At 36.2% G+C, this 15748-nt stretch overlaps 1 long non-coding RNA gene across 4 annotated transcripts in view; it reads left to right on the top strand.

Annotated features, from left to right (window-relative positions):
* LOC104007308 (uncharacterized) overlaps nucleotides 1-6112 on the top strand; it is a 107734-nt gene extending 101622 nt beyond the window's left edge. For 2 of the 4 annotated variants that reach the window (XR_008549025.2, XR_008549026.2), the window contains 2 exons: nucleotides 3699-3831; nucleotides 4858-6112. This is a non-coding gene — a long non-coding RNA (uncharacterized LOC104007308). The other 2 variants (XR_010158884.1, XR_001719352.4) reach the window with 2 other exon arrangements.
* The last annotated feature ends 9636 nt before the right edge of the window (nucleotides 6113-15748 follow it).

Genomic DNA, 15748 nt, shown 5'->3' on the forward strand with positions numbered 1-15748 from the left:
ATAGCCATGTATCTTTCTCATTGACTGTTTCCTCATCTGTAATTAATACTCCATAGCAATGTCATAATTACTAAATTGAGTGAGGTGTATCAGTTCTCTGATTCAGTTCATGCTGCTTTAAAAACAAATCATATTTCCCCTTGCCTTACCATTAAAACAAATCCAGAAGTTAGCAAGTTGGGAGGTTTAAATTTAAGTAGGTCTAATCATCTGTAATTGTTGTTATGAGAAGAAAATGTATGTTTCTTTTCTCTTAAAAAGTCACCTATACGTATTTTAATAATTAGGACAATACATCCCTCAATTGATTTTGGTTATTTTTGTTTTGTAAGGAAGAGTCTTTCCAAAGGAGTTTCAAAATCTAGTTTCATTGCAGAATGGGGCAATTTTCACAACTTGTTGGATCCCATGAAATATTGTAGCTTGGGTTATATTAATCTTTCCTTACCAGCAGGGATTTTCCCACCAGAACAGTGCGTGGTTTCTTTCCCAGTATAAGGACTGGTTGATTATTGTTTTAGCTGCAACCAGAGCTGGAAATTTGGGCAGCAAAGTGTTTTATACACTTAGCCTGTCCCAATCAAGCAAGTGTGGTTAATTAGTTATTTCTCTATATCTGAAATATCTTCTATTAAGCTAAAGTAGTCCTAAATATTCTACAAACATGACTTAACATGTCTTGCATATTGCTTTTCAGACTTAGTAACCAGCAGATACATAAAAATTAAAACCTTTTGAATAACTCTAGGCATACAGTATTACAATAAATCATCCAATAGCTATTGAGGAACATCATATTGTTATGTTAGAGTTTACATATTGATATGGTTTTCCTCTGTGTCCCTACCCAAATCTCATCTCGAATTGTAAACCCCATAATACCCATGTTTTGAGGAAGGGACTTGGTGGAAGGTGATTGGATCATGGGGACAGTTTCCCCCATGCTGTTCTTGTGGTAGTGAGTGAGTTATCACAAAATCTGATGGCTTTATAAGTGTTTGACAGTTCCTCCTTCAGACTATCTCTCTCGCCTTCCACCTGGAAGGCCATGCCTGCTTCCCCTTCTGCCATGATTGTAAGTTTCCTGAGGCCTCTCCAGCCATGAAGAACTGTGAATCAATTAAACCTCTTTTTAAAATAAATTACCCTGTCCCAGTCAGTTCTTTATAGCAGTGTGAGAACAAACTGATACACATATCAACTTTAAATAATCATTCAGCTCATCTCTATAAGCTACAGTTCCATCTGCCAATGTTTGTTGCTATCTACTTATTTTAATTTATAGTTTTAATGGGATGAAATTAAAAAGTAGAATATTATGCAGACATTAAAATGGTTGTAATGGCCAGTAAGTAATGGCATGGAAAAAATCCTTGATTTAAAGTGGTAACGTAGAAAGAATACATTTTTATAAATGTACAGCATTTACTATGAAAGATGTATACACAGGTAAAAACCAAGAGAGAATTTTAAAATGCTAATATAAGTTTTTAATGCATGGAAATTTAATCTGTTGGTACCTTTCAAAATATATTTAGCATTTTCTTTAATGTGTTTACTTTGCTTCAAAAATAAAATATACTAAATTTGAGGAATTTCTTACATTTCTGTGTATTTGATCGGAAAATAGTGAATTTTGCTTGTAAACCTGTCTATAAATTAAGAGGGCATAGGCTTTGAATGACAGCCCAAAGGATTTCCATTGAGCTGGGTGCATGGATTTAAGGTAATATATTTTGAGTCCAGTATTTTTGTTGTCAGAACTTTTTAAACTTCTATTTGTTTACCAAGCGGGAGTCTGGATAACTGAGCTTTTAGGCAAATTGCATTCAATTTCTATTCTTAGATGTTTCTTGACATGATGATTAGAATAACAGCAATATAAAAATAAGACACATTAGGAAGTAATGACACAAATTCACTTGGGCTTATTAGGAGGGTCTCTCAGTAGAAGATTTGCCATGTATGTTTCCACATAAAGTCACATCTGAGGCACTGTGGATCAGGATTTCAACATATCTTCTTTGGGGACACAATTCAATTGATAATACTTTAGAAAGTAAAAGACGTAGTAAGAGGAAATTTAAAAAACATTTATATTTTGTTTACTGCAAAATAGAGATGAACCAAAAGTGAAGTGAGAGTTTGAGCATGTATGGTTTAGATTACAGCAGACAACACTCCCACCACCCTCATAAAGAAGTACCTTCCCGTACTAATAATATTATGATGGAGGAAGGGGGGAAACTATGTTCAAGGAAAAATGACACATTGTAGGAAGATCTGAGATGAGTGTAAAATGGTTTAGGTCATAGGCCAAGAAGGAAGACAGGAGGGGAAGAACTTTGTATGCCCCAAAGTATTAGACAGCCTGTGGGCGTAAGATCTTGTAGCCCACTGTTGTCCTAGTACTTTTCTCTGTGATGTTGGAATTTTCTAATTTTGTCAGTATTGTTTCCAGGAGACAGAAAAGTGGCCAAAACTAATTTTTCTGATACCTATGTAAGTTGTCTTGGGATCAGTGTGGTTGTAAAACTTTGGCTTGGACTGGTCTTCCTGGCATTAATATTCCTGGTTTGCCAGGGTTTGCTAGGCCTATCCAAAGGGCATTAAGAGTGTTCAGTAGAACTGTGATCCAGTAAACACAGTTCAGTGGAACTTCAATTGGTGTATCAGCTAAAAATAAATTATTATTTATAAGGATGTAAGTATTTTTAACATTTTCTATATAACATCTTATATTTCAACACTGGAGACACTGATTATGGTTATGAAGACTTTAATATGACTAAGAAGCATAAAAGTATCTGGTAGAATAGTTGAATGTCACAGGGTAAATAAAAAGGTGCAAATAGATCAGTAGGAAATTTCTCTTCTTATAAATTTGATTTAATGTTTTATAGATGATCAACACTTAAGCTCTAATATTTTTGCCTATATTATTAAGAAGTAAAGAAAATGGTACTCTGCCATGCTAGAAAGAGTTTTAACATATAATGTGTGAATAATGTGGATATTATTAAACATAGAATTTAATAAGAAAATATTTATTTGCCAAACTTAAAAGGCTATATAGCATTTTTAACTTAAAATAATGATTGTCACTTCTTTTTGTAGATCTTTTCTTTCTGTTATATCATCCCACAAACATATTCTTAGTATTAACAGTTAAAGACACTGAATCAAAAATATTTATTTTTTCGAGCTTTTTATTTTATTTATTTATTTATTTATTTTTGAGATGGAGTCTCGCTCTGTCTCCCTGGCTGGAGTGCAGTGGCGCGATCTCGGCTCACTGAAAGCTCTGCCTCCCGGGTTCACGCCATTCTCCTGCCTCAGCCTCCCGAGTAGCTGGGACTACAGGCGCCCGCCATCACGCCCGGCTAATTTTTTGTATTTTTAGTAGAGACGGGGTTTCACCATGTTAGCCAGGATGGTCTCGATCTCCTGACCTCGTGATCCTCCCACCTCGGCCTCCCAAAGTGCTGGGTTAACAGGCGTGAGCCACCACGCCCGGCCCCAGCTTTTTATTTTTGAGAAAGAATTGCCCTGTCTTGCAGGGTAAAGTCTGGTGGTGTAATCATAGCTCACCATAACCCTAAACTCCTGGACTTGAGATCCTCCTGCCTCAGCCTCCTAAGTAGCTAGGACTACAGGAGTGTGCCACCATGCCTGGCTAATTTTAAAATGTTTTGCAGAGACAGAGTCTTGCTGTGTTGCCCAGGTTGTTCTCAAACACCTTTGGTCAAGCAATCTTCCCGCCTCAGCCTCCTGAAGTACTGGGATTACAAGTGCAAGCCACTATGGTTGGCCCTTTCCAGCTTTATTGAGGTATAACTGGTATATGAAAAATTGCATATAACTAATGTATACAATTTGGTGAGTTTGGACACATATATATATACAGTCGTGTTCCAGTCACAATAGTTGAGGTAATAAACATACCTATTACCTCCAAAAGTTTCCTTTTCTTCCTTTTTTGTGTTTTTTGGTTGTTGTTTTGTTTTGTGGCAAGAACATTTAGCATGAGATCTACCCTCTTAATAAAAAAAACAGTGCTAGTTCAATTTATACAATACCATATTGTTAACTATACGCACTATGTGATACAGTAGATCTCTGGCATTTTCTCTTGTGTAGTGTGTCATTACATCAATTGAACAACTCCCCATATTTTCACCTAACTTCATCTCCTAGTGTCCACCATTCTGTTGTCTAACTTCTGTATATTTGGCTAGATGCCTCATGTAAGAGCAGCCATGAAATATCTGTCTTTCTTTGACTGACTTTTAGCATAACTTCTTTCAGGTTTATCCATGTTCTTACAAATGATCACCTTAAATTAAAAAAAAAAATTATTGCTAAAACAACAATCACAGAAAAATAAAGTTAATACATCAAATTACTGCCAAAATTATTTTAAAATCACCCTTTCCAGAGGCAAAGCTTGTTCAGAATCATCCAGTGGGGAATATTTTCCCACAAAATGTAACTTGGAAAGATCCAGCCTAAAATAACTCTGTTTTAAATGTTATTTCAACATATTTTAACGAAGCCCTATGAATTATGAAAATAGCCTTCTGATAATACTAATAATACGCCTGAATAAGACCTTGTAACTTGTTGCTTGCTAAACAACTTGTTTTCAGATGCTTCACAATTGATATTTGATATAGGTGAAGCAGAAATCATCTCGAGGAAATAGCACTGAACAGTAATGCCCTGAAACACAGCATTTGTTGTCTCCAAGCCACTGTTAAGGTCAGGACTGGAATAAAGAAAATCACAATGTATCATGAAATCTCAGGTTTGGTTCTACATAATTTTCAGCCTGCTTTTGAATTTTTTTTGTTTCAGCTAAGCTTTCTGGCCCCCAGATCTGCACCTGACCTTTACCACCTCCTCATCATCCACTCTGGTCTGCACCCTCTTGACCGCGTCTGAGTCTCCTTTGGGGCTGGATGTCTGCTTCAGCATTAGGAAATGGACACATCTACAGAATCTCTCATGGCAACACACCAAGTAATTTTCTGGGCAATTTTATACTTTTATAAGAATGAAAGATGTTTTGATTCCAAAACATTCTGTCCTGTTCTCTAATCATTTTAGTCTTTTAAAGCATATTGTCTTGGAATGGTTAAGATGTTTTGCTCATCAATTTCTTTGTAGTCCAACAATTTATAACAATATTTCTAAATTTCCAGAAAAATGCTATTGCGTTCTTTCTTTTCTGCAGTTCCTCACCATTGTCACAGAGCCTGTGTTAGGGAATTTAGTCAGAGATTGTCACACAGGATTTACTTTAGAATCACCTGGGAAACTTTCAAAAATTCCAGAGGCCTAGTATCACTCCCAGAAATATGATGTAATTGGTCAGCACAGACTTAGACATCAATAATTTTTAAAGATCCCAGGTGATTCTACCATGCAGACAGAGATGAGAAACACTGAATTAGATCATTTCCAGAAGCCACAGAATAAAATGTAAACTCTTCTTCCATTCTTTAGGTATTGTAAACTTTGTCCTTTCAACAAGTTATATTACTAAAAATCGACAAACTGAACTCACATGAACGTGTACTTACAGAGTTGTGGCTCCTAATTCTATTTAAGGTATGTTAAAGTAAAAGCAGTTAGAATATGGAATATTTTTTTCCCTTGATTATGCTAAAGAAATATTGGTGAGGAATGTTGTGGCTCATTTTTTGTTCTTTCTACATTTTATTTTGTAAAAATTTAAATATTTAATCATGTTCTTCAGTCCTTTACCCATTTTAAGTCTTTTAGTAAGGTTTTATAACTTTAAACATACAGATACTGCATATTATGTATTAGGTTTATTTTAACATTTAACAGAGATTTGTGACTATTATGAGTATGTAATAAATTATTACAAATTCTAATCAGTTACGCTGATGTGGAATATTTTCAAGTGTTGATCTTGTACCCAGTTATCTTATCCAATAATCTATACTTTCAGTGAGCTCTAATTTATTTCTTGTAAGATAATATTATAAAATGACAAATTTGTAACCCTTCCAAGTCACTGATTTCCGATATTTATATCTCCTTTTATTTTTAATTTTTCTTGTTCTTCATAACTGTTTAAGACTTGGCGTATATTTTAAATAAATATGGTGATAATGAATGGAGAGATTATTGTTGGTAACTATTCATCTGTTCTCTCTTTTATTTTATTTATTTACTTTTAATTTCTTTCTTTTTTTTTTTTTTTTTTTAAGACAAAGTCTCACTCTTTTGCCCATACTAGAGTGCGGTGGTGCACTCATAGCTTAATGCAACCTCCACCTTCTGTGCTTAACTGCTCCTCCCAAGCATGCGCCACCATACTCGGCTAATTCTTTCTTTCTTTCTTTCTTTCTTTTCTGCTCTTTCTTTCTCTCTTTCTTCTTTTCTTTTCTTTTCTTTTTTTTCTTTTCTTTGGAAAGACGGGGTTTTGCCACATTGCCCAGGTTGGTCTCCAACTCCTGAGCCTGAACTCAAGTAATCCGCTCACCTCTGCCTCCCAAAGTGTTGAGAGATTACAGTTGTGAGCCACTGAGCCTTGCCTGTTTCCTCTTTTAATCAATGACTTGATTTTTAAAATGAGCAAATTCAAAATTCTCCAAATATCTCATTTGCGTTAAGGGCAACTGACCTAAATTCCACTTTGAAGTTTCAAATTTTATTGTTCAAGAGTAATAATGACTGGTTCAATGATACAGGCCTCAGCCAATCATCATACAGCATTACCCTTAGGCAAAATGAAGGATATAAATTGAATATATGAACTAAGATGAGGCTAAGAGACATGGACAATGACTTGCTGGAGGATTTTGGAAATGAAGTTTCTTCCCTCTTAAAAGAGATCCACCAAAAGAGATAGGTTTCCTTCTTCCTGATGTAGGGGTCAGATGTCTGACATTATACTATAGCCACTTTTCCATCATGAAAAAAAAAAAAATTGAGGCTGGCAATGAAGCAAGCACAGAGTGAATTTGAATAAATTATATTGGACAGAATTACTGAAAAACAGAGATAGGGTGACTAGATCAAGCCAATCTTGAAGCCTGACTTCTATCTGGTCTTCCAGTTTTGTGAGCCAAAAATTTTTCGTAACATATAAGAAAGTTTATAAGGTAGAATGTCAAGGACAACAGAAGGTAAAAAGCCTAAAGTAATAGTCTTGTTTTTAGCAAAAATCTAGGCATTGATAAGGTTTAGAAATTTATAAAGGAGATCAAATAGGGGAATAGGTCTTAAGAATTTAGATATAATCACTCAAATAAAAAATTGCCTCACAATTCCAACTTTCAAGTTATCAGAAAAGAAATAATGACAAAAATCTAACTAATGAAAGGCAGGTCAGGAGGGGGAAAATAAACAAAACAATAAGCAGTAATAGAAAAATGCAAATTAACCTTCTTTGCACTTTTGTAAAATTAAACCAGCTTAAAACTCAGTAGCTTGGCCGGGCGCGGTGGCTCACGCCTGTAATCCCAGCACTTTGGGAGGCCGAGGCGGGCGGATCACGAGGTCAGGAGATCGAGACCATCCTGGCTAACACGGTGAAACCCCGTCTCTACTAAAAATACAAAAAATTAGCCGGGCGTGGTAGCGGGCGCCTGTAGTCCCAGCTACTCGGGAGGCTGAGGCAGGAGAATGGCGTGAACCCGGGAGGCGGAGCTTGCAGTGAGCCGAGATCGCGCCACTGCACTCCAGCCTGGGCGACAGAGCGAGACTCCGTCTCAAAAAAAAAAAAAAAAAAAAAAAAAAAAAAAAAAAAACTCAGTAGCTTGAACAGAGTCTGAAGAACTGAAAATACATCTACTACTACTTTATAAAAATACAAAAGTTGTTTTTGGAGTGTAAAAGATAATGGGTACTTTTTCTTGAGAAAGTGAGGGTTTATTGCTTGGCTTTCTTGCATGATGTATTAGTATCACACTCATATTTTCATGCATACTTATCTAGTTACCAGTACATGATAACTAACATGAAATGCTATTTTTCATTTTGAGATGGGCGTATTTTTAACTGTGTACTTTTTAGAGAAAAACCATTATTTTTTCATACATTTTCATAGTCATTTCACATTCAACAACAAAAAGAAGTAAATAAAACACTTAACATTTTAAAGTGCTTTTCATATTATTCTGTGTCATTAGAAATGAAAAAAAGTCTTTTCCATTACACTGATCTTCATCTTCCTGTTCTGTATTCTGCTATAAGTGCTGTTTTTCAAATAAAATTTATGTGTTAAATAACAAATAAATGTTCCCCTGCTTTGTTATAGATTATACTAGTTTAAATGTGTTACATGTTTAATATTTTATGTATGTTTATTATATGTAACATATATGATTTATGTATATATATACTACAAATATATTAATGCTATTATGTGACTAAATAGAAAAGCAAATTGTAGTATCTTTCTTACTCAAGAATCTAGACATGTTGTCCTGGGAATGTCTTTTCAGAGTAGGGGACATTAGAGTATAGAATTTAATATATTGAGGACACGGGCAAGACTACCATCAATATATATGCTTAATTTGGTGCAAAGTCTCCCTTAATATAATTCAAGCTCCACAAGGTCAGATTATGTTTATCTTTTATGCTACTCAATAGTCAGTGCCTAGCAAAGTGATTGGCTCTTAGTAAGTATCTATGATGGATAATTTTATGCATAACTTGATCAGTCTAAGAAATGTCCAGGTAGCTGGCAAAACATTATTTCTGAATGTGTCTGTGAAGGTGTGTCCAGAAACGATTAGCACTTTAAAAAACATTTTCACTTTTATTTTAAATACAGAGGGTAGATGTGCAGGTTTGTTACACGGGTATATTGCATGATGCTGAGGTTTGGGGTACAGATCCTGCCACCCAGGTAGTGAGCATAGTATCCAATAGGTAGCGTTTCAACCAACACCCCTTCCTTCCCTCCCCACCAGTAGTCCAGAATGTCTATAGTTCTCATATTTATGCCCATGAGTACCTAATGTTTAGCTCCCACTTATAAGTGATAATATATGGTATTTCCTCTTCTGTTTCTGTATTAATTCACTTAGGATTGTGGCCTCTAGCTGCATCCACGTTGCTGCAAAAGATGTTGTGTTATTCTTTTTTATGACTACATAATATTCCATGTTGTATCCTTTATCCAATCCAATCTAATGTTGATGGACACCTAGGTTATGTCATGTCTTTGCTATTGTGAATAGTGCTGCAATGAACATTATGAGTGCATGTGTCTTTATGGTGGAACTATTTATTTTATTTTGGGTATAACCTAGTAATGGAATTGCTGGATTCAATGGTAGCTCTGTTTTCTTTTAAGTTCTTTGAGAAATCTCCAAACTGCTTTCCACAGTTGTTGAACTAATTTACATTCCAACCAACAGTGTATAAATGTTGCCTTTTCTCTGCAGCTTCACCAGCATCTGCTATTATTGGAGTTTGTAATAGCCATTCTGACTAGTGTGAGATGGTATGTCATTGTGGTTTTGATTTATATTTTTCTGATGATTAATGATGATGAGCATTTTTCATTGCTTTGCTGGCTACTAGTATGTCTTCTATATTAGTCCATTCTCACACTGCTAATGAAGACATACCCGAGACTGGGTAATTTATTTAAAAAAAAAAAAAAAGAGGTTTAATTGGTGCACATGTCCACAATGCTGAGGAGGCCTCACAATCATGGAGGAAGGTAAAGGAGGAGCAAAGCCATGTCTTACCTGGCGGCAGGCAAGAGAGCATTCATGCTGGAACTCTCCTGTATAAAACCATCAGATCTTGTGAGACTTATTCACTAACATGAGAACAGCATGGAAGAAAACCTGCCTCCATGATTCAATTACCTTCCACTGCATCCCTCCCACATCACATGGGGATTGCTACAATTTAAGGTGAGATTTGGGTGGGAACACAGAGCCAAACCATATCATCTTCTCTCAATGTATAGAAATCAATAAATGTGATGCACCACATAAACAGAATTAAAAACAAAACACATATGATTATCTCAATAGACACGAGAAAAGCTTCTGATAAAATCCAACACGTCTTCATGATAAAAACCCTTAACAGATTAGAGGCATTGGAGGAACATACCTCAAAATAATAAGAGCCGTCTGTGACAAATCCACAGCCAACATCATACTGAATAGGCAAAAGCTGGAACAATTCCCCTTGAGTACTATAATAAGACAAGGATGCCCATTCTTATCACTCCTATTCAACATAGTATTGGAAGTCATAGCCAGAGCAATCAGGCAAGAGAAAAAAAAAAAGACAACCAAATAGGAAAAGAAGTTACCAAACTATCTTCACTGACAATATGATTATATAACTGGAAAACCCTAGGACTTTGCCAAAAGACTCCTGTAACTAATAAATGACTTCAGTGAAGTTTCACAATACAAAATCAATGTAGAAAAGTCAGTCGCACTTCTGTAAGCAAGTAACTTTGAAGCTGAGAGCCAGATCAAGGACACAACTCCATTTACAGTAGCCACATAAAAAACTGAAATACCTAGGAATACAGTTAACCAAGGAGAGGAAATATCTGTATGAAGAGAACTACAAAAGACTGCTGAAATAGAGATGACACAAGTAAATAAAAGAAATTCCATGTTCATGGATTGGAAAAACTAATATTGTTAAAATGGCCACACTGCCCAAAGCAACTTACAGATTCAGTGCTATTCCTATCAAACTACCAACATCATTTTTGACAGAATTAGAAAAACTATTCTAAAATTAACAGGGAACCAAAAAAGGGCCCAAATAGCTGAAGTGATCCTCAGCAAAAAGAACAAAGCATCACATTACCTACTTCAAAGTAACTTTAAGGATACAGTAACCAAATCAGCATGGCACTGGAACAAAAACAGACACTTTGACCAAGGGAACAGAATAGGGAACCCAGAAATAAAGCCGCATACCTACAGCCATCTGACCATCAACAAAGCCGACATACCAAGCAATGGGGAAAGGACTTTCTATGTATATGGTGCTGAGATAACTGGCTAACCACATGCAGAAGAATGAACTGGGCCCCTTTCTTACACCATGTACAAAAATTAACTCAATGTGGATTAATGATTTAAGTGTAACACCTCGAACTATAAAAATCCTAGAAGAAAACCTAGGAAATACCCTTTTTGACATCAGCTAGGGCAAATTATTTTTGGCTAAGTCTGCTAAAGCAATTGCAATAAAAGCAAAATGGACAAGTGGGAATCTAATTAAATGAAAGAGCTCCTGCACAGCAAAAGAAGCTATCAACAGAGTAAACAGACAACCTACAGAAAATATTTGCAAACTATGCATTCAACAATGGTCTGATGTCCAGAATCTATAAAGAAGTTAAACAAATCAATAAGCAAAAAACAAATAACACCATTAAAAAATGGGCAAAGGACATGAACAGACACTTCTCGAAGAATTAGCATTTGAGTCAGTAAACTGAGTAGAGAAGATCTGCCCTCACCAGCATGGGTGGGCATTATCTAATCTGTAGAGGGACTCAGTAGAACAAAAAGGCAGATGAAGGGCACATTCTCTCTTTCTCTTCTTGAGCTGGGACATCCATCTTCTCCTGCCCTTAGACACTGGAGCTCTTTTTTCTTGGGTCTTCAGACTAAGATTTACACCAGTGACTGCCCCCCTCAGGTCTTTGGCCTTGGACTGAATTATACCACCAATTTGCCGTGGGTCTCCAGTAAGAAAGTGCTATCCAAATAGCATAATAAGGGACTTCTCAGCCTTCATAATCATGCAAGCCAATTATCATTAATTTTCATATATATACTGTTAGTGCTGTTGCTCTAGAGAACCCCGACTAATATGGCACTCCATAAATATATGTTAAATAAGTGAATGAATACATGAAATAAGAAGAGTCTGGCTCTATCCGCAGTATAATTACAATATTCTATTTGGTCCAGATATGTAGATTTCTTTACAACAACAAATAATGAAATGTTGAAAATGAACATTAACAATTTAGATAGTATTTCCTAGAGAAATTCTGAAGAATTCTATGCACAGAAATAATAAAGGCTTCCAGATGTCACCACAAATGAAATCATCACCTCTCTGACTCTGGAAGTGATCCCAGAGAGTGTGCACTCCTCTGTGGCCTCCATAATACTCTATGGACTTGGAAGCCCCTATTGTGGTGTGAATATGACAGTTATGGCCAAGGGATGCTTAGGGTTTGATTCAAGGCTGTTAAGAGCAAAGAAGAAACAATAAAGTGTTGCTGTCTGCCTACCATGCCCCAGGGCAGCATAAGGGGCACTAGAGAATGAGAGAAAGTGAAATAATTATTACCTATAAAAACATAGTCTTTCTTAGTTTGGATAGAAAATTCTAATAAGATTTCCAGTAGAATGGTCATATTGCCATTTCCCAGTTTCTATTTTTCTAAGAGGAATGAGGCTACAAGAGCCAGACATAGGTAGAACAAAGCATCCAGAATTGTATTCTATTAGCCTTTCCCAAACTTGATTATTTTTTTCTATGTTTACTTGTCCTTTGTGACAAGTAAAAGTCAGCTTTTGCATAGTATCTAAATAACAACAACCCAATTCCTCACCCATCATGTATGTTAGAATCCAGTTACTCGCCAAGGGAATTGGTCTGTGTATTGCTGAATCACTGTATCACTGTGTCTGTGGAGGAAAGGAGTGTTCAGAACTTGCTGATCCACCACTTTGCTGATATCCAGCATTATTGTTAAAATAATACCAAAGATGTCACTTACTATGTGACCTGGTAATGTGAGAAGCATATACTTATTTTCACACAGGGCTGTTGTGGCTGTGAATTAATATTCTCTGTTTGTAAACAACAGAAATGAACCCTGACTAACCACCAGGAAAAACAAGAACAAAGCAGCCCTTCAGATTTAGATTTTGTGAACTAGTAAACAATCTTTTTAAGGCACAGTCATTGTGGGAGAATCATTAGCTCCAATTGTGATGCTTTGCACAAGATCCAAATTGAAGGGGAACTTCACTTTCTAGCTTAGATTATTTTTCCTTCTTAATTGATAGTTTTACAAATTCTTAATTGACAGTTTTACTAAGACTGCTTATAATGGAAGAGGTTATTCTAAAAGAAAAAGAGAGTACTTTTAGCAAGAGAAGGAGAAATGCTTTGTGGGCAAAAATAACAGAGGCCCACTAAACATCTTACATGATTTTTTTTTTTTTTTTTTTTTTTGAGACGGAGTCTCGCTCTGTCACCCAGGCTGGAGTGCAGTGGTGCGATCTCGGCTCACTGCAAGCTCCCCAGTAGCTGGGACTACAGGCACCTGCCACCATGCCAGGCTAATTTTTTGTATTTTTAGTAGAGACAGGGTTTCACAGTGTTAGCCAGGATGGTCTCAATCTCCAGACCTCGTGATCCCCCGGCCTCGGCCTCCCAAAGTGCTGGGATTACAGACGTGAGCCACCGTGCCCGGCCTATGATGTTTTTCAATTTTTCAAATGATGATATCTTCACTCGATTTTTTCCAAACTTGTTCACCTTTCTTACTCCAAAATCTTTGTTGTATTTCAGTAGCTAATAGAATAAATTTAAAATGTATTAACATTATGTTTGAGGATCTTGTTAATCTGAACTCAGCTTGTACTTTCCATCTCTTATCTCTTTCCACTTTTACTTCCCTCTTCACCAATGTACTCCTGCCATTATTCATCCTGATCACATAAGCCTATTCCAAATTTTCCAAATATATAAGTCACTCGTAGAACTTTATACATGCTTGCCATTTGCCTGGAATGCATTTACATCTCTCTATCTCTTTCTCTGTCTGTCTCTCTCTGTCTCTGTCTCTCTCTTTCTCTCTGTCTCTCTCTCTTTCTCTCCCTCCCACTCTCTCCTCACCCCAACAACTCCCCCAGCTCAGATAGTTTATAAGATTATTATCTCAAGGAAGAAGGAACTTAGAGAAGTAATCTGACAAACACCCCAACATAGATGCTTAAGGGCCCACCACAACATTCTGGGTAAGCTTTGTCCAGTTTGTGTGGTATCATCTTCAGTAATAGAAAATTTACTGCTTCCTGATGCAGCCCATCTGACATTGTGATAAATTTGGCTCTTGGAAACCTCTGAAAAGACAAGGCTGGAAAAACACAACTCATTCTTTAAGGTCTAAATCATGTGTTAATTCTTCTATGAAACCTAGCCTGATATCCAGAATAAATGTAATCACCCATATGTACTCCCAAAGTTCTAATATTATTATATTATACTACCATTATTTTATATATATATATGTATCTTTTTTTGAGACAGAGTCTCGCTCTGCTGCCAGGCTGGAGTGCAGTGGCGCAATCTCGGCTCACTGCAACCTCCAACTCCCTGGTTCAAGCCTCCTGCCTCAGTCTCCCGAGTAGCTGGGATTACAGGCATGCACCACCACACCCAGGTAATTTTTGTATTTTTAGTAAAGACAGAGTTTCGCCATGTTGGCCAGGATGGTCTCGATCTCCTGACCTTGTGATGAACCCACCTCAGCCTCCCAAAGTGCTGGGATTACAGGCGTGAGCTACCACGCCCAGCCTTATATTATTATATTATACTAATGTCCATTAGTATTTGTTCATAGTAATATTATTCTATTATTATACTAATCATACTATCATACTAATATTACCATCTATTACAATTACTTTTGCTTGCCTTTACTTCCAAGCCTGCTTTTGATTTTCTTATAGATTTTCTTATAATTGTGCATTAACTTTCGCTTTCTAGTGCAAACCAGTGGAACCAATTTCCCCGACCCCGGATACCAAGGGACAATTGTAAACTATCTGATTCATTTCCCTATTAGACGAGAACGATAATCTTTTTGACTAATGATGTTATCTCCTAACAGCTTCTTAGAGTTTGAGGTTATACAAAGTCAGGAGTACTACCATCACTGACATAGTGCCTTCATTATTTGCAAGACATTGTTCATAAGCAGTGCTAATATATATATTTTAGATTTTTAATGTTAACATCTTTCATTCACTGGTGTATATTAACAAAAATAGAGTATACTTGTCTTCTTAAATGTAGGCCTTTTACACTGTTATTACTCTAAAATTCAAATTTCTTTCCTTGACCACTACTCCTATTTCTTCTGTCTTGCTCCAACGTATTTCTATTATTACTTTTTCAACACGTGTCTAGTAAATAAAATAGCGGTAGAGATTGTAGATGACATTTTAAAAAGGCAAAGGAAAACTTACTAATTAACAATAATTATCATAATTTTATAGTCAACAGCTGCCTTTCATATTTTCTTTGAAAAAAGTGACATGTAAAAGTGTTCTCACAGAATCAAGTAGACAAGTAAAACATTATTGGAGGGGACATTTGGGAGTACACAGGATATCTTAAGAAAACTTGAAAAATGTGAAAAACAAAAGTATAGCAGGAAATAGGGGCTCCTAAACCCACCTATCCCTGTGGAATCAAATGCTCGCCCTCACTTTTTTCTTAAACAGCCCTCAAATAGACTTCCTCTAAAACCATCTTTCTCCAGGATTGCTATGTACCTACCCTTTCTGTGACTAACTGGAAGAGTTGCTTATTTCCCCTGTCCCTACTACTCAGCAAGAAAGAATAAGAACAAACACAGACTATTCAACTACAAAACATAAGCTCATAAATAATGTAAAGATATAGCTACACATTAATAAGATTGATTTTCCCGAGGGACATTAAGAAAACAGTT

The sequence above is a fragment of the Pan troglodytes genome, chromosome 6, assembly GCF_028858775.2.
Source record: "Pan troglodytes isolate AG18354 chromosome 6, NHGRI_mPanTro3-v2.0_pri, whole genome shotgun sequence".
In the NCBI taxonomy this organism is placed as follows: Eukaryota; Metazoa; Chordata; class Mammalia; order Primates; family Hominidae; genus Pan; species Pan troglodytes.